The 26,501-nt window shown below is 42.2% G+C and overlaps 1 long non-coding RNA gene across 4 annotated transcripts; it reads right to left on the minus strand.

Annotated features, from left to right (window-relative positions):
* Positions 1-670: 670 nt before the first annotated feature.
* On the minus strand, positions 671-21,843 carry LOC106739908 (uncharacterized). Of its 4 annotated transcripts, none has more exons than XR_009455796.1 (5): positions 21,703-21,843; positions 21,174-21,266; positions 15,399-15,495; positions 14,567-14,777; positions 671-1,871 (listed from the first exon to the last, which is right to left on the minus strand). It is a non-coding gene; the product is annotated as an uncharacterized LOC106739908 (long non-coding RNA). The 4 variants fall into 4 exon arrangements; XR_009455797.1 differs by having other exon boundaries at positions 14,567-14,780; XR_009455798.1 differs by lacking the exon at positions 671-1,871 and adding an exon at positions 5,429-5,896.
* Between the last annotated feature and the right edge of the window lie 4,658 nt (positions 21,844-26,501).

Here is a 26,501-nt window from a genome sequence, read left to right on the forward strand (position 1 = left end):
TGACTATAGACACATTTTATGGGACACAAACTGGCCCAGCTCTGCTGGCATCCACTGAAGCCCAATGGCACAGCTTCATTAAAACCATTTTATACCCCACTGAAAATCAGGCCTGTATCTCTATCCATCTATCAGTGGTGTTTCTGAGCCATGGCAGCCCTCACCATTTTATGAATACATCCAGAAATTAAGGTTCAGGTTGAGATCCCCCTAGCGACCTCTGCTCCTTAGCCTTTCCTATCTTTGGCAGTTTGGAAATATATTTGGTGTAATTTAAAAAGCATCATCCCATTCATTGGACAAAATCCTGCATATTATGCGATTTCCTAGATGATAATACATTAGCACACTTTAGTGACTGAGACCAATTTTAAATTACATAGCCCACTACTGTACATTTAACATTTTGAGGCAAACACTGCCAATAAAGACTGAAAAGTCCAAATCAAACAATAAGCTCCTCAGTAGCCTTTCCCCCCACCTACAAACAGTAAATCATTTCATGTTAGTAGTTTTAAGCCATAAAAATGAAAATAAGGCATTCTGTGCTGAAACTTGATTGCTATCGAGAACTATACCTCCGTGAAACTTAATTAATAAAGAACATGGATTGCCAAGAGGGCTTGCAATATAAAAATAGACAACAGTAAGTAATTTAGCAGCTTATTGGTAGTCTTGCACCTTCGATCTAACTGGAACTTTTTTTTTTTTTCTCTCAATGTGAGGCACCTAAGATAGGAAGCTATTTGTGGGATATTGAAGTGCAAGTGGAAGTGCTGTTGCAATACATCTCAGGAGTTCAACTACGGTATACTTTAATCTTTACTTTTCATTTGTTTTAACATTTATTACAGCAGGGTGTGATCAGGCATTAGGAAGGCAACGTTTAGTATTTTCCAAGAACCTAAGCAAACCTGAGCAAAGAGCACTTGCACTGCAATAATCCCCAATAATACCTTTGGCAATTCTGAGATACACTGGAAATAATCACTCTCTGTTCACATACAACGTCACAAACAAAAAGAGCTTCAGCACGTCCTTATCACTGGGAGATGGGTCGCCGAGTCCTGGAAGCAGCACTACCACAACCTATTTTTATGATGCTTATTGGCCTCCCGATTTTCACAACGTAAATAAACATTTACACTGATGCAAAGTTAACAGGGATCATTTGAAGCTGCTGGATGATAGTAATTAAAACACTGAGATCCCAAAGCCAGAACTTACCCAGAATAGAGGCTGTTTTGGGTATTCTTCAAACCACTGAGCCCAGGGCCACAAACCGGTGATAAAAGAAGTCTTAGCTTGTTGACAAATCCCTCTTCCCAAAAGATTTTGCTGTTCTCACTGAAGTAGGTGGTGTGGCTTCTTTGGGAAGTGATGGCAGAGAGTGTTCCTTCTTATCCTCCATCTTCAGGAATAAGTTAAAACAGTGCTATTGAGAGCTTATGTGGTCTTATCCAGCTCTCTTCCATTAAAGCCTGTCAGTCAATCACACTTCTTGTGCTATCGATGTCAATTAGACATTGACATGGTTTTCTGGAAGAGACATCAGTCTATCGGGAGAAAAAGTCTATGTATTGCTTCCCAATGATCAGGATCCAGTGTTTTGTACTGCATGCTCTTCCAAGAAAAAACTGCAATAGAAATCCTGGTTAAAAAAAGGATCCTCTCAAGCTGGGATGGTTAGGATACATCAACTTCTGCAACTCATGCCACGCAAGGGAATGATGCAACAGCCCAAATGACAACGTGGTGGCACCTGTCCCAGTCACAAGCCCACAGCAAGGCTCTGCCCTGTACTTCTGGATCTGTGCTGGGATGCATTAACTGCTCAGTCTCGGTTACATAAAGCAGATTGTTCATAACACCTAAGAATAAAATCAGAGAACATTTTCACCCATCAGTTCAAAATTCAAATGAATCACCACTAAAAAAAGTGCAAAGTGTTTTAGACAGTTAATGCACCAAATAAATGCATCGACAACTGCTTATTAGCCTCAGTGCCATTTAAAATATAAGACAGATAAAGAACAGCAGGCTAAATGCTCTGGCAGTCCGATGCATTCCAGCTCAGAACTAATTAGCCGGTGTCAAGATGCAACCAGAGTTTTTTTCCTGCTAGGAATTATCAAAACAGTAGTTCTTCTCGGCACGTCTAGATGTATTGAAAGAGCCATGGATCTTCATAAAACGACTTCTGAATTTTCATGTTTCTACATTCTTATTTACTAACTGCTTCCATAGCTATCAAAACTATGAATGCCAGTCTTGGCAGTTTTCCCCTAAAACAGCAGGCCCCCATCCATAAGACCTTCTTTCGCCATCAGAGCAACACCAACCTGCTTTTGCCACTGCAGAGAGGCAACCGGAAAGTCTGTACAGAATATAGCCATACTTTCTGCTGGTTGCCATGACCCTAATAAAAGCCAGTGCCTCCCAGGGTGCATCTCATGCCCTCCTCACACAGCTGCTGCACTGAAACCATCCAAGAAGCGCTACAAGTGGAGATGCACCCTGGAGTCTTCCCTCTGATAGCTGCTGTCTGCCAGGAGCAGGTTTATAGGGGTAGACAACCACTTTGAAGAAAAGTGACTGCTGTCACTTCCTCTCACAGTCACTACTGTTTCTGTTGCTTTCAGCTACTGGTTCTAACCCTCCAACGCACATGCAGTGATACACCCAGGGGCAACCCAGATCCTAACCTTTATATTTGCTAATATTTGCAATAAATTAATCTACCTGGTTTCATTTTGACTCAGGCCATACTGTCCAACTGCTTGCCTTGGCAGTAGTTCTTTTCTTTTACAACAACTTTTCTCCTTACTAGAGAAACAGTAGAGGGGGAAACCGTTCTCCCTTTCTACAGAGGGCAGGATGTGAAACCACAGCTTTAAATTACAGCAAAGCTATTTAGCACAGCTGAACACTGTTAAGGCAGTGGAGCAGACTACCCAGGGAAGATGGAGAAACTGCTTCATTGGAAGTTTTCAAGGGAAGGCTGGATAAGCATTGGTCAGAGAAGATTTAGGAGCAACACTCAGGCAGGGAGGTTGGGTCAGATAACTCCAGAGTAACTTTCAGCCCTATTTTTCTTTTAATTGTTCCGTTCACTGAGCACAGTAGAAAACCCACTAGAGCTTTGAAGAGGCCTATGACAGTCTTTGGATTGAAGACTCACTTCATGGCAGCCACTAACCACTTCCAGCATATCAGTGGTTGGTTATGGCTATCATTGAGTGATTTTATGTAAACACAATATTTGCCAGAAGTGCAAGAAATATATTTGTGGGTATGAGTCTGCCACTCTCCCATTTATAAAGGGTAGTTGATGCATAGAGTACTGTGCATCAGATCTGGAATTCTCTTTTTACTTTCTGCTTCTATTCGCTGAACGTTAGGTACCATATTAAAAGGTACCACAAAAAAAACAAACATTTTGTTGGGCCTTTTGCTGGTGCAGCCGCCTTACATTTATGTTAGATTACATGTATGTCTTCTGTAGGGTTTATAAAGTAATCACCAAAGATAATTAAAGCCATATTCCCCTCCATCTGATTTTAAAACTAGGTTATCATGTTGATTTAAATAACTCAAATTATGCCTGTGAACATTTAATGAAAATAATAACAGCAAGTTAGTAACATATAAGCAAAGACAATGTATTGCTTCATTCCTCTCTCATTTGATATTTTTTTATTCCCAGTTACAAAGAACATTTCTGAAGTTGTAATTGGAGTGTGTCCCCCCTCCCCTCTCTTTTATTTTAAGATTAAAAAGAATAAGAGGCTCCGGTCATAAAACCTGAATAATCAAAAGAAGGCAGGATTCACAGTTTGACTCAGTAAAAACCCATAATATGCATTTAATTCCTATTTGTCCTGCAGAGGATACAAGAAATACACTCTACTTTCCCTTACTCTGAAATCTCTCCCGGTGAGGTAACCAACATTTAAAACACTAAATCTGCCTACAGTCCCAGAAGAAACTATGATACAAATCATAGAAATTAAGGGCTGCAAGGGACCGCGAAAGATCAAGTCCAGCCCCTGCTCTGGGCAGGAATACTGCTGAGATCAACCGATCCCAGCAAGCCCAGTCTCCTCTTGAAGACTTGCACGGCTGGGGACGGCACCACCTCCGTGGGCAGTCTACTCCAGATTCTGGTCACTCATACCACAAATTAGGTTTTCCTTGCTGTCACGGGACGGGGTCCTTAAGGATGGCCGCATTCTCCTAAGGCCCCTTGACCATGCCAATTTGGCCAGATGGGCACCCTCAGCTCTCTCTCGCCACACCTTTGATGAGAAACATGAAAATAGGGAGCCTGCCTTTAAGTCCTCTGGGACACGGTCTGATGGACTTACTGAACCCCGTGGTCTCCTGGACCCCTTGTTTCACAATGGGCATTTCGGGGGCACCCTAGCCTTATGGGCTGTACGCGTGGCTCCAACCACCCCTTTACCACGCCCCAAGCCTCACAGATGGCACTGGCATTGTCTTGCCTCGGCCTCATTGTAATTCGGCCCCTTGCCCTCACTGGGCTCTCCGCAGCCCCGTCTCTGAGCCCTCTCTGGCGCCGGGGTCTCTACTCTGTAGTGGGCCCCAATGAGACCTCCTCCTTTCCCGATTAGCCTCACCCAAACCACCGGCCTTATAAGACTTCAAACAAAACATAAGCCCCGGGGCTATAACTTAACACAGGCTACCGACAGTGTGCTCTGCCCCGTTCCATTGCCCGGAGCAGAGGTGAGTCAGGCCTCTTTCCCTTCTCACCTCAGAGGGCTCCTTCCCCCTTAGCCACCGGCAGGGAACCGCCTCCCTTCATATCAGCCTGGGGTTACCTGGGCCCATGGCCCCGCCCCTCCCGCCAGCCAACCAGGTGCAGGTGCGGACTAATTCCCGCCTTAGCCGGTTGCCATGGCAACCTGCCCCTGGGCTTCCGCCTGGCTCTTTGGGCTCTCCCCAGGCAGGTCCTGCTCTTCTAGGAGCAGGCACCTGAGTGCCCTGCCACACTCGCTTCCAACCTGAAACCACCATCTACCAGTTTATGGTCATTGCTCCTTGTCCTCTCTGGGGGTACCCTGCTGATCAGTTTTCCTCCCAGCTCCCAAGATTCACCCCTTACATACTTATAATCAGCTGCCAAGTCCCTCCTCCTTCAGTCTTCTCTGCCCCAGGCTGAAGAGTCCCAGAGCCAAAGGCATAGTTGCATTACAGCTACTATAATGCATAAGAGGCAGTGAGGTATACAGCATGAAACAAAGTTCAGTCTTCTGGGATGTATTTTCTGACTCTGCCAATGACTCACAGTACGACTGCCTCTCACTCACCAAACCGCAGTACCCTGCCCCCCTGGGCCATGATGGTGCCCTTCACTCCTCCCCCACAGCCCCCCATTCCCTGTCCCTGCTGGTGCCCGTCACTCCTGACAGCCATCAGAGGGCTTAAAAAGAGTGCAAACGTGACCGGGGAAACCCAGATATATGGTAACCCTGTCTTGGTGGTACATACACACTTGAGCACAAGCATTAGACAGACAGACAGACAAAGTCATTTACGATATGAGAATTGATGTTAACAGAAGCAATAGTGCTAGGTTTGTTACACACAGGAAATTAAATGATGCTCTTTGCTTAGAATCTGTGCACAGAACAAGAGACAACAGGAAGATATAGATGGGAGAATAAAAGGCAACACTGAGACCATATTGGACAGCACAATAGACAGCACAGTCCAAACATAAGATGCCTAAACCGTTATCAAGCTGGTTGTAGGCACTGCAGCAAAATAATTATTAATTATAACTCTGGGTACTCATGGGCAACCAAAACACTTCTCCTTGTCCTTGCAGCATTAGATAAATCACTCCTCAGGTTCAAACTTCTCTGACCCCCTAAAAACAAAGTAAACTTCCATTATTGGTTAGCAGGGAAAAAAAGTAACCCAAGAACCACCATTAGTTTGGTTACCATTGTGAAACTCTCGGAACTTATGCTATATCCAAATATAGGGCTTTTGGGGGGAAAGGTATATACATCCACGTAAGAAAATCTGTTCAATAACAGAAGCGCATTAAATGAGTGAGAATTCTTATGCTTGCTAAACTTGGAGATTTATCTGAGTTTTCTCAAAAAGAGCTAATTATGCACAAATAAAGTATGGATGCTTCCAGTCACATCAAGCATCTAGTCACCTGTCATAGCCAAGGAAGCACATTCAGATCAGCACATCTTCTGCTCCCTTAAAATGCAAATCAGGCAATTGCTTCTGTTCCAGCTGCCGAGCCATTTAATAGACCTTTACATGATCTTCACACAAAACAATGATTGCTCTGTTTGCCAACAACAGTGACAGTGCCGCCAGGTTTGAACAGGGAACATAAGTGTTGAATTGAGTGCCCTCAGGACTTTTTCACCATGAGCACCAATTCTAGTCTTGTGTGACACGTGCCATTGCCTTGTGCAGCGTTTCAAGGAAAGCACTGACTTTCAGTGGGGAAGAAGAACTATTATTTTTTCCTGTTGGTTTTCTATTAGTAGCAAGATATACTTGCTTCTGCTCCATTCAAAGACATTAGGGAAATAATTAATTGGAACATGCTTTGCTCACTTGTTTGTCCATCTCTGTAGGCCATGTTTAAACGTTGACTGTCGAGTGGCACAAAATTTAAGGATTTGTATGAAGTTTCGTAAAAGATTATTTACATAATCCATTCCTTGGAGCGGACACAGAAAGCCTACTTCAGAGATTGTAAATCAGCACAGCTTCACTGAAGTTGGGGGGAGTGGGAGGGGATGGGGCTGACTTATAACATCTGAGGATCTGGTCCTCCTTTGAGGAGGAGCCAGGATGCTACAAATGCTTACAAGCAATAATCAACTTCTTTCTACCTGCAAACCCCCAATTTAATCTTCCTTCTTTGTTCCCAACAAATAATTTCAAATTATGTTTTTATCTTTTCCAACCTGTGTTTCTTTCTTTGGTGGTGGTGAGCAGGGGGGAGATAGGGGAGGGAAGGTATGTGTTTGTACATACGTAGAAACAAATATATGAATAGTCTTATATCAGCACACATGGGGAACAGGCTGTTTTCCCCCATGTATGCCATATGTTTAGCAGAGTCCTCATCAACCCACTTATATTCAACAGATGTGAGAATCAAGGTCTCTGCTCTCGTTCAAATCAACAGGATCTGGTGCTGTCACAACGGCTTTCCAGAGTTGCAAGATGGTGAGGTCAGAGACTCAAGAGACTTGAATTATACTCCTGGATGTACACTGATTTGTTGGGCAACCCGCAGCTAGACCACCTTGTCTTGAAAAAGTATGTGCAAAACACTAACTTCCTTGGTAAAGCACTGTCATGGATAGATGAAAAGATCCCTGCACTCCCATTAGAACAAGCACGAGTCTGATCCAGTGTGGACAGTCATATGTTCCTGTGTCCTTGGGGGAAGTGAAGAGCAACAAGGGGTAAAATTAAGGTTGCTGCAGCCATAGCATCAGTTATAATGTACCTAGCGTTTATTCACCTGGTAAAAACACATAGCAGCACTAATTGCTATAAAATATTAAATGGAACAGTTTCCATTTAATCTCATAAAGGTCAAGTAAAATTTCAAAGCAATATAAAATTTTCTATCAACTAAACTGAAGCTCTATTTTTTTTTAATTGGCAATTTAGAGTTAAACCCATGGACCAAATAATAATCTCTTTTATACACATCTAAACTAAAGCTGACTGGATGCTACTAGCCACAGGGAAGCATGCACACATACTATTTGTTCCAGGAAAAGTATTAAAAAGGGAATTACAATTGTTCACAGGCTCTGATGTTGCAGTGTGTTGCTACTGTGTGTCTGTTGCATTGCATCAGCATCCCGAACCGAGCCGTGTACACTTAGGGTAGCTTGCGACGAAAGGGGTTAGTAAATGGGCAAATGACTGGTTCTCATGCAGGCCACCATCAGGCCCCCAGTCCATTCTGTGAACAGTGATGAGCCAAGACAATCACCCAAACATCTCAGTAGAGAAATTATGGTGCACTTCTGACGTTGTGACTGCAGAAACAAACAGCTGTATCTAGAAAATTGTTGTGGATAACAATGTTGTGTGTCACCAATCAATGTCGACTTTGAGAATGGGGCAAATGGGTAGATATAGCCTCACAATGGGGCATGTGGCCCACTGTTTTCCACCGGGCAGAAGCCAAACTGCTAGCAGCTAGGGCAGATTTCTGATGGGCAATGTAGTCCAATATGTCAAGAGCCACTCAAGCACCAGGAGTATTACATGCTATTTCTGACTCCACTGCATACAGACTTTGGGCAAGTCCTGTCATCTCCATGTGCTTTCATCCCTTGTCTCTCCCTGTAGAACATGTCCCAAAATGAGGTTACATAAGAGACTTAAATCCTGGCATTTCCTAATATTTACATGCTTGACTGTGCAACCATAATAACCTGTGTGTGAGAATGTGCGCACACACACACAGGTCTGTGTCTAAGAGAAAGACCACCAATGCAACGTGGTTTATCCAAACTCTAAACCTTCTTAGCTTCATCATTCTGAAAGCACTTCCCTTCAGGCCTGCCTTTTATACCAGAGCAGATTTCTCTTGATGCCCAAAAGCAGTGCTGAACCAATAAAACCACCGTTCTTCCTTTTTCTTGGCCATAAAAGAAAGCTATTCCAGGGGGCCCTACGATCTGTCTCATGTAAAGGTAAAGGAGTTTAAACAACATAAAGTGGCTAAACAAGACATGGTTCATTAAATGTCAATAATTTAAAACACCAAATGGTTTGTTCTTAAAACAGACAAACAAACAAACAAACAAACAAACAAACAAACCAAAATGCAAAAGTAATTTTGTTATTTGACCTTTCATGATCATACAGTGTAGTGTGTCTGGCCTACAAATCAGACCACTCTCACTTCAGCATGGATCTGGTATTATTCCACATCACTAGGAAATAATGAAACAATGTAAAAATAAAAATGTAAATATGAAAATCTATTTTAAAAACGTGTTGGAAATTAGATTCCAAAATTTTTTGAAATATTTTAAAATTCTGGCAAGAAATGCTGGGATTATGAATGGGAATTTCTCAAAAAATATCTATTTTATAGCAAAATTACAAGCATGTTTTCATTCTGAATAAAAAAATAAACAAATTTCAAAATATCATAACTTCTTCTGAAACCAACTGTGATTTCGAAAACCTAACCTATTTTGTCTCAAGTAAGAGACATCACCTAGAATTAGAGGCAGTAAAGCATCAGTTATAAAATTGGTCAAAAATTAATCTGACAAAATATTTTTCCATCATAAAATATCATGTCATTGAAATAAAAGCTTTCTACAAGAAGGTGTCAATTTTGACAACCTTTCATTTAAGAACTTGTAAGGAGGGATTTTGATGATGCCAACATGTCCCGCTTCCGCATTATCAGACTGGAGTGTTTCCATTTCTTTTTCTGAAATGGCTTTTCACTCCCTCCCATGCTCTTCCCCCACACAAACTATAATTTGGTCTCCTAAAGAACCAGTCTGATTGTCCAAGTACTCAGCAGTTCCCATTGACATACATGTGTTTGCCATTTTTGAAAATCAGAATGAGGACAAGATACCCAAAGACAAATCTGTTACTACAAACACTAGACATAAAGGAGTGCAAGCTGGGAAAGAGTTGAGGCACAGATTTTCTGACTTCCCTGCAGCCATGTTGTCCCTAACCCTAACTCCATTTCCACTAAGAAATACAATCCTCCATTAATTCAACTACTGGTGAATTTTTCAGATGATAATCAGACTGGCACTGGCTTCACTTTATGGCTGTGTTATCAATGTTTTGGATAAACTAAGGCAAAATACTTCACTTGTCCATGCCTTGGCTCCTCACCTTTGCCCCTTCTCCCTTACTTGTTCAATTCAGGTTGATGCCTATAACATCAATTTATTCTTAAGGAAGTTTGCATGTGGCGCTCAGCAACAGGTGGGGCCACGGTGTCAGTTGGGATAACCACACAGTACCATCAAACAAATGGTCACACCTTCATTAGAAAACAAGAAGAGCAGCAAAAACCCTGGAGATTTTAAACAAGCCACTGTGATGCACAGCTAACTCTTAAAAGCAGCAGATTTTGTCTGTAATTTTCTTCTTGTCTAGGCCAAGTTCAAGCAGTCTGTAAAACTTGTCTCTCTTTCTGTGTGTGTCTATTGAAAAAAAGAGATCCGATCATAGTTAAGGGATTTCCTCCTACAGATTGGGGGGAAAACCTACCTGATCTTGAGCTCTGTTGAAATAAAAAAAAATCTTTTTTTGCCCGTGCGTCTGGGAAGAGATGAGCTCAACTCAGTGGGGAGTTTTTTTTTTTTTTTGGGGGGGGGTGGGGGGGGGGGGGGGGAAAAATCACATTTAAGCGTTAAAATATGTTCCTTTTCTTTTTGGAACACAAAGTCTCTCTTGCGTATTGACTGGTTCTGCTCCTTGATGCAACCAGTGACTGCCACACATACAACAGAGGTAGCTCCCAAAAGTCCTATAAATATTCTCAGATCTAAGCAGGTACAGCAAATAAAGAGTGGCGTCTAATGCTAACATACAAACGTAGCTGTACACTGTTTTTCAAAGTGGATGCTTTCATTCTTGGAGAAATGGCAGACTGGTTATACTAAATGGTCCCGGTCTCTGTTAACTTGTAGAAGATGTGGGGCAGACAAAACAGAAAGAGCCTGCCTGGATGAATTACCAGTGTGTTTCACTCCTAGATCTGAGTATAAATTTTTCAGCAGAAAAGTTCATGCCTTTTCCAGCTTTTCAGTGTGTGTGTGTGTGTGTGTGTGTGTGTGTGTGTGTGTGGGGGGGGGGGGGGGGGGAAAATGGTTTTTGTCCCTACCCCTTTCCTCTTTTACAATTCCCCCACCCTATTTCCCTCTCTCTATTTCGCTAGTGGAAAAGGATTTTATTTTTAAACGCACAATTTTTTAAACGTTAACACTTCTAAGTTTCAAGAAGGGTTAACCCGCAGTAGTTAATAACTAGATCATGAACAACTTGAGGGGCCCTCCATGCTGACAAATCACAGGACTATTTAAATTTCTTCAGGACCAGGTTGATTTTTTTTTTTGTCAAAATTTGTAACTTCAAAGTTTCCCTCCCGCCCCGAAAATTCAATGGCAACTTTTGAAGAAAATATCAACCTATCTTTGCGTCCTCTTCTGGTGCTGACAAGGGAGGCATTTAAAGCCAAACATTGCCTCATTGCTGCTGGAGAGACCCATGCACCTTGTGGGAAGTAGATTTACAGAAACTAATTCCCTTTGCATAAAGCACTAAAATGACATTGTTCATAGAGAAGCCTGCTGTATTCCCATAAAACCAGCTCGGCAATTTTTAAAACCCCTGGGAAAATGCCAGCATTCAATGAAAAATTAAAATAGTGTCAGCAACTGTTTTAAAACAACCGTGTGCCTTCAGTAACCCAGCATATTTATCAATTTTAGAACCATGTCAGTATTAACAACATTAACATCAGCATGACATCAACAATTTTAAAGGGAAGGGACATGTGCAGGAGAAAGGACATGCTGCTGGAGTGACATGAAATTTATCTACTGGCTTTCCCCCCTCCTGCCACTGGAAAAAAAAATAGATCCTTTTCATAAGGAAAAAAACATTCTAAGTAAAATGCTGGACGAAACATTCACTGTAATGAATCATAGCTGAGGATTAGGGGGAAAAAAAAAAGAAAAATTGATGAATTGGATGGAAATGGCTATGTGCCTTCAGGGATGCTCAGGAATATAGTTTCACTATGGTATTCCCCCCCCCCCCCCCCCCCACTTAAAGACTGATTCACACATGGCCACCATCTGTTCTTGTTTACTCATGGCCCTCCTCAAGGAAGGACTGACCCCCCCCCCCCCCCCAGCTCTCTTGCAGACCTCCAAATGAACCTCAGTCTATCATTGGAAAAGTGTCTAGATGCACAAACACAAGTGCTGGGCCTTATAGGCTCATAGCAGGTAGGGTCGGAAGGGACCTAAGCAGATCATTAAGTTCAACCCCCTGCCACAAGCAGGAAAGAGTACTGGGGTCAAATGACCCTGGCTAGGTGGCTGTCTAGTAGCCTCCTTTTGAAGATCCCCAGGGTAGGAGCGAGCACCACTTCCCTTGGGTGTTGGTTCCAGCTCCTTGAAAACAGGAGTCTGAAAACTACTGTCCATGTAGCTACAGTGTGCAAACAGGCAAGATGCATCAAATGCACTGGCAACACCAACCAACAACCACAACTGCTAACTGCACATCTGGCCCAGCTGCTTTGGGTGTTGGGTTTGCAGCTATATCTTAATTTGCATTTGCGTGAAAAATTTCAAAAGGAAAATCTCTTCTGGAGGCAGGAGTATTTAGTGAAGAGTAAATGTGAAGTGTCTCTGACAGGAAGATGCATGATTTGCACAGTCCTTGGCCTAGATATGATGTTCAATGCCAATCCAAAATTTTGAATTCTAATTCCCAGGAGTTTTAAGGTGAGTCTCAAGATGTCCCACCATGCTTAGTCCCCGATTCAGCAACATGCTTAAATGTGAGTGTGTACTTAGCAGGCTTTGCTAATTTATGGCTTTAAAAAAGAGCCTGGGTTAGAGCCTGTCTGAATATTTAATGAAATACAGCTTTGCCTGACCAGCAAAAAAAAAAAAAAAAAAAAAAAAAAAAAAAAGGCTATGCAAGGGCAGTTGTGACTGCAGCATAGACAGAGTTACAGAGACAGGGACAATTTTATATCTAGATCACTGAAGTACCAATACTAGAGAAATGGTATCTTTGACCTTCAGCATGAACTAGCTAGAGGAGTATATGTCCTCAATATATTTGAATACATTTGTCTTCAGCATACTGGAGACACATTGCTGCTTACTCCCTTTTGACAGGGATTCTTTAAGAACCCATAATAATGATGGTGGTAATACTAACCCTGTCCTGACAAGTAAAAATCAATAGGAAGTTAACTATAAAGTGCGTTTTTAAAATAAAGTTGATTCTTACTTTTGTTGCTCCTAAGATTGAAAGCAACTACATATAATATCTCAAGACTGAAGAAAAAGAAAAACCCCACAATAATTTTACATAGCCCTAAACAAGGAGCTTTAAACTTGCTCTGCATCCTTCAGCAGCTGTTGCTGTCTGGCAGTCATCCATACCAGTAGCTCAGGTGACTGTCACATGGTGACAGCCCTTAAATGAAACTTCCAAGTGATCCTTGAGACACCCGGCTCCTGTCCTTTAGCCCCAAATCATGCTTTGAGCACAGATCTTAATTCATCACGCCCCACGAAGATGCTGCAATGATTCTTTTGCTGATCTTTACAGTGGGGATTTGTCTAGTTCAACATCCTGGCTGGACGCTGACAATTAATAAGCAATGATTTATTTCTGACAGTGATGAATTTTATGGGGAGATTATAACATTTTCCAGACTGATCTTCTAGTTTCTCTCCCTATACCTTGGACCCACATTCATAATTACTGCAGGTGCTCACTTAAGCCCTGCCAGTAAGTTGAAACTAATGATAGGCTGATGGCATCACAAGCCTGATCCATTAGCTCCCAGTTTCCATGCACCCACTACATAAGGGGTATTCTGATCACCTGTGGGTTCATTTAAAAGGATACCGTGCACAAAACATCACATATGCCATGAGGCCATACTCAAAGCTTACTCAAACCTTACTGAAGGTCACTACTCAACAAACCAACCAAACAAAACACAAAACTAATTCTGAAACCTCTGCATCTCACCCCTTCCTGCTGGACCTGTTGCACTTGGTACGTGTATATTATTTGGTCACATCTCTTACCGTAACGAGCATGAGAGACCACAATACCCTATGGGAACATGAAGCAGTTGATTGACAGCTCCCAAAATACATGACAAGGGCTTTGAGAATCAAACAATTCATTTTTAGAGTTCAGTCTCCCACCCCCACAAAATGACAAACTTTGTCACAGAAAGGAAACTATTTCCAGCCAGTTCTGTAAATCACCACGCTCCCCTCATTTTGCCACCTCAAATAAGCAACCAGTTTTAACTGCTGTGCATTGATCTAGTGCACATCTAGTCCATTATCTCTTAGCTGCTCATTTATGGATGAAAATATTTTAAGGCCCCTCTTCCTCCTCTCACCCCCACTCCCAACCCTCAAAAAACTAACAAACGCATAATTAACTTTGCTCGTGGTCCAACTGCAAGACTGAGTGTGAGGTTTACAAGGTAAATTCTTTAAAAACCATAGGATTTTTATGGAAACTTGGACACAACCTTTGCTAATGTGAATGGTACTGCTACTCTTTTCAAGAAGAGGTAGCACCGATCTAGTAAGACTGTGTGAAGTTTTGGGTGCGGATTCAATTCGGAGGAGATTTGGCCCAATTCCTGGAAGTCCTGGAATCCGAAAGATTTCCTTAGGGGCTCAGATAGCTACCACAAGACTAGTGCTGTTTTAAGCAGCACCTTAAAATGCAAGATGCAAAAAGGAGGTGGGATGATCCTTGTGCTCACCATTCATTACATGTTGAAGTGCTGTGCTGTAGCTGGGGGACACAAAGAACAGGGACATGAGATCTGCGTGGAGATTGCCCACAGTGGGTTTTGCAGCAGGGTCTCTGTGCCTCCATTTAGGTTTTTCATTGTCCTTCTTAAGGGTCCAGTTATACATAGAGATTTGTACAGGAAAGCAAGGATTTGAAAAATCAACTTCATGGCTTGAAAGCTGCTTGTTTTTTGGGAAAAAAAAAAAAAAAAACAGTCATTCAACAAAACACACTAAGAGTTTTACACGTTCTGCTGTGAACATAAAGCCTTCCCCAATAAAGTGGTCAATATACTCATAGCCAAATAGTTTGCCTTCTATTGTATCTTAAGATTTTCAAAGTAGCAGATTCTCCACTTCAGAAAAACCAAGACTTCACAATCACTCGTGCACTCGTTTATCTTGAATTCAGTCATGCAGAGGATCTGAAAGTGTTTGCAAAATTGGGCCTAAGGCTCACTAGTGAACTCAGAGGGGGAAAAAAAATATTATCCTGGTGTCAGATCTCTCCCTCAAGGCTTGGTGAACCTCAGGAGACCCACATTGCTATGGCAGAGAAGGGGAAGTGTGCACATCTTGTACTAGATCACCAGCCCCAGATCCTGATTACATTCAGCAGACTAAATATTGAGCATGTGAATATATATATATTTTAAATCAAGGTATTCTTTTATTGTTGCAGTCTCTAAGAAACCCAGAGACCCAAGTCTGTCAAGTTAAGGAATTTCAGTCACTATCCACAGGGCTTGCAGCCTGATCTCATGCTATCAGGTACTGAAGCTAAAATTGCAATCTACCCACCTGGTAATATTAAATTGGATAAACTTCCACTGCAGGCAGCTTAATATACAGCTTGAAGGTGACAACGACTAGTCACAACACATACAGAAACAACAACCTGTAGGGAGAATTTGTTTAAAAGATGAAAATCTCCTTCCCAGCCTTTCCCCTCCCATCTGAGACTGTATAGGCAAATCTGAAATCCACCACATTTAACTAGGTTATTTTTAATCATCATCTTTGTTTGGCTCCCTTTTCCAATCTGACCTGGAAAATAGCAAGCAAGGTTTGACAGCCTGTCTGTACCAGTATAAGAGGACCAAGTGAAATTGTTTCACTCCAGATTGCTATATACCCTGGCTGGCTCTTCCATGAAATGTCCAGGAGAATCACAGTTGTCAAGGCCCCCTGAGAGATGTGATAAAACAGTTAGGGAATAAAGCTACCACAAAGTGATGTCAAGACTTCCAGTCTCTCTGTTGAGGTTAATATGGCCAGAAGAAGGTTACTTTAAACTTACTTGCAAAAAGCAATTTTCCATTTTCTTTCCCCTTTGTTTTCCAACAGGTTCTACTGTTACAAAAGCATCTCCACTTAACACACAGCATCAATGATTAATGCGTGGTAACCAGGTTTAATGCACAGCAGAAATGATGGATATAGAGTGGTAGCTTGCTTAATATAGTGCTAATACATCATGTTAAAGGTGGACTGTTGCGCCACATCAAAACGGAGAAAAGAAAGCATTTCTACAGAAGTTAATTTACTGGGCTGGTGTTTCTTGGCTTCCCTCATCTACCATGGGGGATATTTAAAAATAAATTGATCAGGGTTGTGACTGAAGTGGTAGGACTGTCCCATTGCCCTACCCCATTTCCAGATAATGCAACCACCGAGGGAATTACAGGCTAATTCCTCTTCATTCATTCGTGATTGTGTCAGCAGCCTGGAGGTCCAGAATGAGTGGAGGAAGAGCCATAGGAAGAATACTTGAGTTGAATTTTATTCTGCTTCAAGAGGCTTTGCAAATAATAAGCAAGAAGGGGAGAGGCAAAGCATCTAGCTAGAGAGGCTGCTTCCTGCTTCCCCAAAACTAGAAACCTGCGTGGATTTACCTGTGCACAAAGTGGGGGTAAAATGCTCCCCATCTGATCAGGTACTATTTGCCTCTTAGATTAGATGCAAGGGGCTATGTCACCCATCACTGACCATGACATAAATGCCACATGGGCCTGGGACCGCAGTGGTTTGATACTGGGGCGTTTCATAAGCACGCCTTTTCAGTGGTGTGCATGGACATAGAAGGTGTCAGATGGCCAGGAATCAAACACCCTCATTGTGCAATAAAGCAGGGTAAAAATATTGACAGAGGGCACTAAGGAAGAGCCAAGCATGATTATCAGCCCATCACTGAAGGCAGGGTAGCTCTTCTCTAGAAACTTTTGTCACAGTTACCTCCCACTGAGATACAGCCAGGCTCAGGGCAATTCTTTAACAGCAGTGGTGTTACCCCACAAAGCTCAGGCATGAAAGGAAGACCTTATGAAATAAGAGGGGGGTGGGGGGAGATTCAAGGGGAAAGTGAAGTTTCAGGCCTCTGAAACAATATTCTTCCTCTTCTTAAAAAAGTGCACACCACTTTTAGGAACTGATCCTTCAAGGTGCCTGTGTTGCTCACTAAGCAGCACAGGACAGATCCTGCATCCCCGACTCCCATTGGTCCTAGCATGTACTATAAGCAGGCTAACACTTTGATTTTACACCTGGATGAGTGACTCCCGCAGTCTCAGCTAGCTAAAAAAATCCCATCCAAGGATTTGCTCACATCTAAGTTGGAACATGCCTGCTTTCCAAGAAATAACCACCCAGCCAGTGGTGAGGGCATTTATCTATGTTGTAAGAGAATTTAGTTCAAGTCTCTAGCCTAAATCAGGTGCAGAAGAGCTTGAACCCTGATCTGTTGGCTCTTGGGCGATTCTCCAGACCATCTGGCTGTTGTGTCAGGAACATGTCAGTCTTACTCTCCTGTAACATGGGCTCATGTAAACATTTTCTGCCACAACTGGTGTGTGTGTTCCTGCAAAAAAAATCTGTTTTAATGAACTGGAATTTATTACTGAAAACAATCCTTCCAAAATCCCTAACTAGCTCTAATGATCACCCAGCTAAAGTCAGACAGGATTAGTTTGTGGCTTCTTTCAGCCTTCAACTGAGCCTGCCTACATCTATTCTTGTTGTTGTTTTTTTAAATCACATCCATGTTAGTGATGGGACTAGGGCAAATCCGTGGACAACAGGAAAACAAATGTGAAGTAAATGTGCACTTCTATAGAAATCTTTTAAAGCCAAAATCAAAATGATATGCTCTATTATTTACATCCAACATTCCAAATCCATATTTCATGCAACTTCCAATTACTCTTCTAACACAGTATTTATTCATTTAAAAGCAGTGATTTTTTTTTTTTTTTTTTATCATCAATTTCGACTAAAACAGATGGCGAGCAGAGTTGTCATTCCCAATAACAGATTAACTCTTTGCAGGCTTCTCATTCTTTTGAGGCTGCTTAGAGATTTCCTATTAGGCCTGTGCGAATAGGCAACTATTTGATTCAGATTCAGTCAATTTGGATGCCAGAGTTTCAATTCAGATATCTGAATTGTTTCTCAGATTTGATTTGGCCGCATCACTTCGGAAGATCCGGAGACAATTTGGAGATTCGGCCACACAGTATAATGGGGAATCACTGAAGTGCCTATAACTTCATTGGTTTTTGACTGATTTAGATGAAACCTGCTGAGACGGTAGCCTCTTCTGAGACTATGAGGCATGCTAAGTTTCAAGGTAATAGGTGCAGGGATTTATGGGAAACTACACCTCACATTCCTGAAAGCAAAAAACTCATGTCACATGTGTGTGTTAAGCCACAGTGGGGTGAAAACTGCAGGGACAGTAGCTCTTGCTTAGGCCACAAAGCCTGCCAAGTTTCAAGGAGATCGGTGGTGGGGGAGTCTGGGCTCTGGGGCCCTGCACCTTTGGCCACAAGCCGGCAAAACTCGTGACATGGATGCCGTCTCCCAGTCCTGATCCTCAATGGGAATTTACAACCCACTTTTCACAGACAGACCTATGAACTTCACTTCATCAACCTCCTAGATATAGAAACTCATGGACTCAGTATAGACACTGGATTTATGACACATTACAACCTGCCTGACATCCAACTCCCCAGGTACCTCCCTACTTTTACCTGCTACATACCCCTTCCCCGACCCCAGCCTCTCTCTCAACCCCAACACCTCCATTTCCATTCTCACTGACTGCCTTTCTTGCCTGCATTGCGCGCCAGCCTCTGGCTTCTTTACTATGCCTTCTGTCCAGGAAGAGCGCACCCCCCCCCCCCAACTAGATGTTTTCCTCAGTCTGATGAAGGGTTTTTAAACCCAAAAGCTTGCAAAGAACAATTTCTCCAACTCCTCAGGTGGTCTAATAAAAGATAACGGATTGACCCTAAGATCCTTCTCTGGGCTACATCCATACACTGACACGGCTACAACCAGCCCCCTTCACACACATGAGTGACACAAGTTTTGCTTTCAGCAGTTTGAGGTGCAGGTTCACAGAAACCCCTGCACCACTGCCTGAAACCTGGCAGGCCTCATGCCCGCACGAGGGGCGATCTACGTGGCAGGACAGGGTGGCCATGTAATGGCCCGCTCTCGGAGCTGGAGGCAGCAGTTTAGTTTCTCACCCATGAGCAGGGTAAGAACATCTCCCTGCTGAGCTCCTGAGCCAGGAGAACTTGGAGGGATAAGGGCTGGGGCTATATGGGGAGGAGGAGGCCCCACATCATCCTCGCACCACCTAAAACTGCACCCTATGAGGGTAGGGAGGTCTGGGTGGGACCACCGGTGGTGTGGCAGCCCTAGGAAGTGCCAGGACTGCGAACATCCCTGGTGAAAGGCAGGTAGGAGAAGGAGGCACCTGATATCCTCCAGCCACCGCACAGTCCTGGCTGTGGAAAGCCCAGACCTGTAAGATCCCGGAGAAGCCTGAGGCTTACTGGTTGCAGTGGAGTTGTGAGGGTGAGGACAGGGGCTACCAGCCCTGCAGTTCCACCTCCCCCCCACTGTGCTTGAACACACACACACACACACACACACACACACACACACGTTTTTCTTGTCAGCACCTTGAGGTGCAGTTTCCCAGAAACCCTACACCTATCTCCTTGAAACCTAGAAGGCCTCATGCCCTCAGAAAGGGCTACCATCCCTGCTGTTTTCATCCAAATCTGACCAAAAAAAAAAATGACCAAGTTACAGGTATTTCAGTGATTCCCTATTATAGTCTATGGCCGAATCTCTGAATCTGTGCTGAATTATCCAAAACCGAGTTAGCCGAATTGATTTGGAATGGTGATCCGAATCCCTGAATCAAATCACTGTCCTCTGAATTGGGCAAATCCAAATTGAATACTTCCCTGTTTGCACAGGCCTACTTCCCAGTTGTATTTTTCTTTTGGCCTCTGTTTATACCATTAGCTGTTTGCAAGTGTTTACAGGAAACATTATTCGTATCACAGCTTGTGTGAACTTTGCAGTAGGGGTTATTTTTTTCTCCATTTCCACAGACAGGACATTTGTGATCTAAAAGTAAAGTAGCAGGGTCCTTGCTCGATTCTTCCGCCCTTTATTTACATGTAGGAATACTTTTAAGTGCAACCACTCTTACTCATTTTAATGGGACTGCTCGTTGAGTAAGGAACTACCAAGCATTGAGGTGGAAGAACAGAAACAGTCTGTTAGGCCCAGGGCAAATTGGTCCAACAAAAAATTTTAAGGGTGAGAAACTGCTGAAAGGGATTTGAGTGTTATATTAAATCCTATTTATGAATTGAGGATATATTTTGATCATGAGCATCCAGAGCTCAAGGAGAAATCCTCCCTCCTGCTCCCATGTGCGTCTATACATCTAAATAGATAAGCAAGAAATGACCCAACCCTTCACCCTTAATTCCCTGTGAATAAAAAGTAGTGATTTACAGCCTCACAGGATTTAGAAGCATCCTTAACTACTACTGAGCTGATGAAAACAAAGACAAAGATTTAGAAAAGTCAAAATGCCCAAGCTATTTTTGGTCAAAAAAGTTAAGGGCTTTTGTTTGTTTGTTTTTTTAAACTTCAAAAAATGACCAATTTCATCCAACTCCAACTTGAGCAGCACACATTCCTTTATCAAAACTAACCCAACAGTGCACATGATACCACCTGGAACAGTTTTGAATGACATTTTATGTAACAGTAAGGTGCTCTAGTGACTCGGTTTGGATCCTGCAGACCTCCTGACACAAAAGTTCCTCTGCTAGAATCCAGTGACACAGGAATGCACAGCAGATGACTTAGCAGTTTCCAACATCTGATCCAGTGCCTATTGCAAAGGCTCTAGCTAACTGGAATAGGCACTGGTTTGTTCCCCAAATGAATACTGATATCATCTTACCTTTCCACTATTTTCCAAGTGAGGCTTAAAAAAAAAAAATGCAGCACTGGAAGTGTAATTCCCCTTGTTCCCCCACCAACAACAAAAAACGAGGGTTTCACCAGGATAACCCTCTATAATTACTGCATGTAGCAGTGTTGAAATACATTAATTGTATTGATAGATTGTCACTTCAATTAGTTCACTGGTTGATTTTGCATAATTACAATAGTTTCTCATTTGATTATTTTCTCTAGTTTACAGTCTGAATTATATAAATTAGATTGATTAACAGAAGTGCTTGCTTTGCGTACCTTGTAGCAGAATATACAAATGGTGCTCTCTACTTGGGCTGTTTAAACCTTTGGCCATGTTGTGTATTATCCTCTGCAAACATATTTCTCTGTCTAGGTGAGAAAGAGAAAGCACTGATGAAATGAAAAGTATCCTTCCTTGATTGGTTGCTAGCATTTTGCTTAGGCTGAATTTTAGAGCTAGCAACTCTTTAAAAAAAAAGTCTGATTATGATTTTTTTTTTTTATTTTTTTTTTTATATAATGGTTTGAAAAGGATACTGAAAGCAAGGACTTCTGTGTTTTCTACTCAGCTGTCACCAAAACCATAGAAAAAGTATACTCAACTTTTCTGCACCTCAGTTAACTTGAATGTGAAATAATTCACATTTATAATTATGTAGATGCTTTCACTGAAGGATAAACAAGTGGTTCAAACTCACAAAAAGTAATACTTATGACTAATACTGTACCCAAACCCAAACCACCGGTGTAATACACAACAAAACAAAACCACAAGCCCCTAGGTGACAACATAACTATAAGCCACCTGGCTATAACTTAGTATCATTGCTCAAGCCTCCAGAACTATCACGAGCTGTACTTGCAAACAAACTTCTTCCCATGTCTTGGCCGAGGGAGTTCCTGCCTCTCCAGCTGCTGGCAGGAAACTGCTAGCCTGGCTTCAGCCCTGGACTTTATAAAGGCCAGGCCCTGCCTCCTACAGGCAGCTGACTCTCATTAGTTGCCCCAGCAACCCACAGCTGTACTCCCTAATTACCACTAGGGCTCCTTATGCACTGCCAGAGCTTTTCCTCTGGCAGTTTTCCCCTCTTTAGGAGCAGGGTAGCGAGGTGGCCCACGACAGTCACCTATCCCATAGATGTCCAGTCTCTATGCTTTATATGTAACAGAACATAGATTCTGCCCATTGTAAGAAGTAATGGAAGCACTTCAATTGATACAGTTTTGCAAAACCTCTTTGTCACAAGTGAGTGTGTCTAGACTCAGAGCTAGTTTCCTGCTTTGCCAGCAAGCCCTATAGAAAGGGGATCCACAGCTATGCAGAAGGAACACAGGGGGGAACCATGCCCCAGACAGACACCACTACATACTTACCTCCCTAATGATGGAAAACAGAAGCCTGACACAACTAAATGCATCTCTCCACTCACCTAAGGGAATAGAAAGCAATCTGCTACTATCCCATATTAACTTATTTAAACCTAGGAGCTTGGCAGAACTTCTGCTCCATTGCAAATAAACAGTTGCAAAATTATTATTTTTTTGTTCCTAACTGGAAGAGAAAATTGAAATTCAACCTTTTCCAGAAAAAAATATTGGGGGAGGGGGGAGGAAATCACAGACAGGAAAGAAAGCAACAATTATTTTTGAGATCCCCAAACAGTCATTCTAAATATTATTGCCTTATATTGTTTGAGAAAAAGAAAGGCCTTTTGTTTTCAAATACATTTTTCTTTTGGAAAACAGAAGTGTTACTTCTTTAAAATGTTTTGAAAGGGACTTCTTCAATTTTTCTAAACAAAAAAAAAATGTATCAAAAGCAAGATCCTGCAGCAGAAAATTAAAAAAATATATATTAATGGACATTTTTGACAGAAAAACTTTCTGTCAAAAATTTAAATGCTCTATTTAATTTGCAGGATACACATTCGATAGTAGTAATAGTTATGGAAAGACAACAGATTTTGTTAGCACTGGATGACATTTTATTCTTCACAAGTAAATCATCGTATGCAGAAATAAGTTAGGTGCTTAGTAGAGAAACACTTCAAAAGAAAAAAAAAACACCTTATGAACTTCTTTAAAAGTTTACTGTAAATGATGCAAAAACAAAAATAACTAAAAATTAGCAGTAGAAGACTGCCATATATAAAGCTTTGCTATATGCTTCAACATTAGCAAGTCTTATGGACTGATTTCCTTCTTAAAAGGGAGCCTGGTTCTCCTTTCACTTAAAAGGGTACAAATCAGGAAAAAAATTACACTGAAAATGAGCAAGTTGCATTGGCGCGAATGAGTGCAAATCAAACATTGGGTGCCTTTCAAAGAAACCCAGAACTTTGAGACTGAAAAGGCTCTTGCTTCACTCAGAACAGAAAATAGGAGAGGGGGAGAAATCAGTTAGAAAACAGAATGAAGCTTAAGTGATGTGGTAGGTCTCTCAGGATTGAATCATTGCTTCACAGACAGACTCATGAGAAAAACATCCACACAGCCATCTGTGCTGTGGACTAGGTTTTATTTCACTAGGCTTACATTACTTGCCCGAGACACCTACCAAGAGGCACGCAGCCCACTCATGAGTCTTTTGGATTTGTTCACAGGGTCACAGGTGCCAGGAAAAGAGACTTTTATTAACAGCACCTGGAATAGCATAGCAACTGTCTGCTCATTAGCAATCAGGCACATCTTCAACACAAGAGTGTGTTTTTTATTATTGCTCTGTGCTGCTTTACATCTCAAGGCCTCCCTTTAATTGGCATCTGTGAAGATTCAAATCCAGAATTTTTATTTTGGTTTGTTTTGGTTTTCAAGCTGGCTGGCACTGAAACCGCCTCCTGGCTTTGATGTATATTTGCTACACAAAGCATTTTCAACCCCACCAAAAATGGTACAGAAGAAACCTGGTCTTGATCCTGACCTTGACCTTACATTGAATAATCTAATTAAATGGTAAGAAGTGACCTGTGCTACAGGGTTCATGCTTTTTACTAAGAGAAAGTTCCTTTTCTCTCTGCCAGACAGGTGTAGGTTTTGCATTGGGAAGCCTGAAAATACTAGGTCATGGCAATGAACCACATCCTACAGTAGCAGTGGCAGAATTCAACTCCTAGTTTTGAGCTACACTCAAATAGACCAGTTGAGACTGACCCTATGAACTGAAAACGCATTTACAATGTTTATCATCATTGTTTGTATTTTTATATTGCAAGTAAAACTGTCAGAAGTGCCCAAAGTTAGTTAGGAACTCAAATGCCACTTGAAGACAACACAATGAACAAAGAAGTCTTCACCTCCCCAAAAAAAACAAACCTAACAAGGAAGCACCAAAGTCACTTCAGTATGTCTAACTTTCTCATTGCACAGTAATACTTTTCCTGTTAACAAAATGCTTTTAGCATCCAAGCTGCACACTTCTGAAGAGAGCTCCTGATAAGAAGCTGCATTTTTCAAGCAGAATCTGCACCCTCAGCCTTTGGGCCCACAATTACAGATCATCTATTTATGTCATAGGCATTCAAGGTTCTTTGGATAGATCTGATATCTTTTATTAGACCAACTTAAACAGTTGGAAGAAAAAAAAAATCCCCCAAGTATTCAAGTAGGTCTAATAAAAGATATCAGATTCACCCAAAGCACCTTGTCTGCCTCAGTCCTTAGACCCACAGGGCTACAACCTACACCCCTATTAATGCCAAGTAGTTGTCAGGCTTGTAGTCAGCAGACATGAACCTTGGCTACCCAAGGGCAGATGCTTGCTTATTTCTTCTTATCTGTTGAGGGGCTGTCACCAAATACTCCTTCTGACAGTCAGAGAAGAGCAACTAAAGACATTTCCCAAACTATCCATCTCATCCCAAACTTTACAAACAGGCTTATGCCCACTCAGCAAAATGCCCCACTGCCCAAACTAGTGTTTTTCCCCAAAAAGAGAAAGACATGAAAAAAAAACAATCCAAAAGTTAAAAAAAAAGACCAAACAAGCCTTTACTTCACCACAGACATGCAGGAACCTGCACCCACTTTGGCAGCCTTTAATCAAGGCCAGAACCAGTCTCAGCTGCGGTGGGTTCAGTTCCAAGGCTCTGCTTTAACCCTTTCCTTTCCTTCTAGGGACAGGATCCTTTAGGGCCATGGCAGTGCTAGCAACCCCAACGGGAAATAAGCAACACAAACTGTTCTCCAGGGAAAGTGGATGAACAGAAAGCAAGACCAGAAATACCGTGGTGTGAAGGGACGTTCTGGAATTACAGATACACAGCAGAGGCTCGCATGTTGCGTGTTCACAAAACACACACACAACACCCCTCTCCTTCTGCTTTCAAACTCACAAAACATTTTGGAAAACAGGCGGGGACCCTAATTAGGCCTTTGTCTAGGAACAGCATAGTTTCTAAATATTGCACGCTGTTTTGAAGCAATACTGGGGATGCACTTATGAGACAAACTGATTTTGGGGCAGCATCCGTTGGGGATAATAGCTTTATTATAATAAAATAACCTTGATGCCTTCTAGATTTACTTCCTCTCAATTCAGCAGATATATTTTGTTCACAAAATAAGAGAAGTTACATAAAAGAGGCAGATGAAGTTACTGACATACTGCAAGACAATGTCTGTTAGCAGGGGGCTGTAAGACCTGCTTTCAGGTGGCTTGTATTTGCTGCTCTACATTTGCAAAAATGATAAGCAGTGCTTCTTTGTATTTACTTATGGAGCTGGGTATTCATGTCATAAGAACTCAAGCTCAGGAGCAGGGCAGATACCTTGTCAATGTGCTTCCCACAGGTCTGCCATAAACCCTAACTGAATCACATACTCTTTGAAAGGACTCAGTCTCTTAACTAAGTATCAGGCTTTAACCTTCTTATTGACAGACCATCTGCAGACACTTCCTTAGTCTAATGAAGGTATTTATAACTGAAAGCTGGCAAAGAAGATTTTTTTCCAACTATTTAAGTTGGTCTGATAAAAGATATCAGATTCACCCGAAGAACCTTGTCTGCCTATGTCCTTAGACCAATACAGCTACCACCTGCACCCCTGAGGCTTTCACCTTGGCAGCCATTGTCCAAGTACTGACAAAGACATCCATGTGCAACAGGAGGAGTGTCACTGGGGCCTTGATGGTCCTAGAAATGTGAGGCAAGAAGGGGTGGGAGAGCTGTGACATCTGCAGCTGGACCAACTGTACAGCTGGGAGAGAGGTTGGACAAGGTTTCCATGGCCTTCTCCAAATGTGGGCTCAGTATGGAGAAGGGCACTTTGGACCTGAAAGCTTGGCCAACAGGCCCCCAAGTGCACAACAAGGGAAAGGAAAAGTATCCCTAATACTAATAATACTAATAATATTAATAACAACAGATGCTAAACTATACTGTGTTTACACAATCCTGCATAACTTAGAGCCGTGGGCTTTCTGGATGTCTGTACCACACAGGATTTGAAGCGCCATTCACTGAGGTGCCAAAGCCTGGTTGTGAGACATTGTGGCGTTCAGTGAATGCCCCCCACATCATACTAGGGACACCAGCACTCCCCTGGCCCCTAGGGCTCCTGTGAGATTCAATGCACCACAAGTTATGGGCATGGGGGAGATGGAGC

This window comes from Alligator mississippiensis, chromosome 11, assembly GCF_030867095.1.
Source record: "Alligator mississippiensis isolate rAllMis1 chromosome 11, rAllMis1, whole genome shotgun sequence".
NCBI lineage: Eukaryota > Metazoa > Chordata > Crocodylia > Alligatoridae > Alligator > Alligator mississippiensis.